Raw genomic sequence first — 924 nt, forward strand, 5'->3', positions numbered from 1 at the left:
ATTACTTGTACGGTGCAAATGTTTCCTGTATTAGCTGCCTTTCCTAGTCCCAGAGCTAAAAAAAGAGCCCAGATGTAAGAGCCACACAAAATATAACGTTGATAACCAATTTGGTCTCCATTACCTACATGTAACGTTATATGGAGTGTTACCTGGTCCCCAGAGCTTAAATCCCTTCAAATATGATCTGAACTGTGCTTTTCCTTGTCCCCAGAGGTAAGAGCCAAACAAAATGCAGTGAATATAGACGTAAAAGTTGACGTTTTTGCACGTAAATCGAGGGAACGACGCAGGTAGCCCTCCCCATACTACCGAAACTGAGGTATTGCTGCAGCATATGAGTAGCAGTCCACCCCTACGCGTCACTTCCGGTGACCTCCAGTGACCTCCGCCTCGTTCTCGACCCCTACCCTTAGCCCAATGTGAAAAAGTATCTCCCGTATTAGAAGCCATGTTCAGCCGAGTGAAATATGGTGTACTTTAGGTAAGGACGCTAGGTGACGCTTTTAGTCACGACGTCGTTGTCGACGTCAAACGATCGAGCTAAACATGTGACAGCTACGTTTTGCGGACAAAGAATCACTTAAAAGCTTCGAATTCCAGATTACAATAAGTTCGCGCTTCTAGTACTAAAGGAAGGGCAAATTAAACTACAATTCCAGTCCGACATGTGATAGCAAAACGGAATACAATGGGATCGAGAAAAGTGTGACAAAATGTATGACAAAAAGGCTGCAAAAGAATCCGCACAAACGCATCATGCATATACTGAAGGCTGAAACACAGTTTACACGGATCGTGAAAGCGGTGAGTTATTTAATAAAGCCGCCGAACTATACCCGAACTTCTACATATCTACAGGAAAACGAACGTACTTTTTATACAACTTGTAATTACCCCTCGGGTTTGTAATAAAAAATATCA

The 924-nt window shown here is 43.0% G+C and overlaps 1 protein-coding gene across 1 annotated transcript in view; it reads left to right on the forward strand.

The window, feature by feature from the left end:
• The window catches only part of LOC109485323, a 14,389-nt gene extending 13,465 nt beyond the window's left edge, over positions 1 to 924 (forward strand). Inside the window, exon 10 of the mRNA XM_019788872.1 lies at positions 450 to 924. The gene's annotated coding sequence lies outside the window, so the exon portion shown is untranslated. The remainder of the gene's footprint in view (positions 1 to 449) is intronic.

This window comes from Branchiostoma belcheri, unplaced genomic scaffold, assembly GCF_001625305.1.
Source record: "Branchiostoma belcheri isolate BF01 breed outbred unplaced genomic scaffold, Haploidv18h27 scaffold74, whole genome shotgun sequence".
Taxonomy (NCBI): domain Eukaryota; kingdom Metazoa; phylum Chordata; class Leptocardii; order Amphioxiformes; family Branchiostomatidae; genus Branchiostoma; species Branchiostoma belcheri.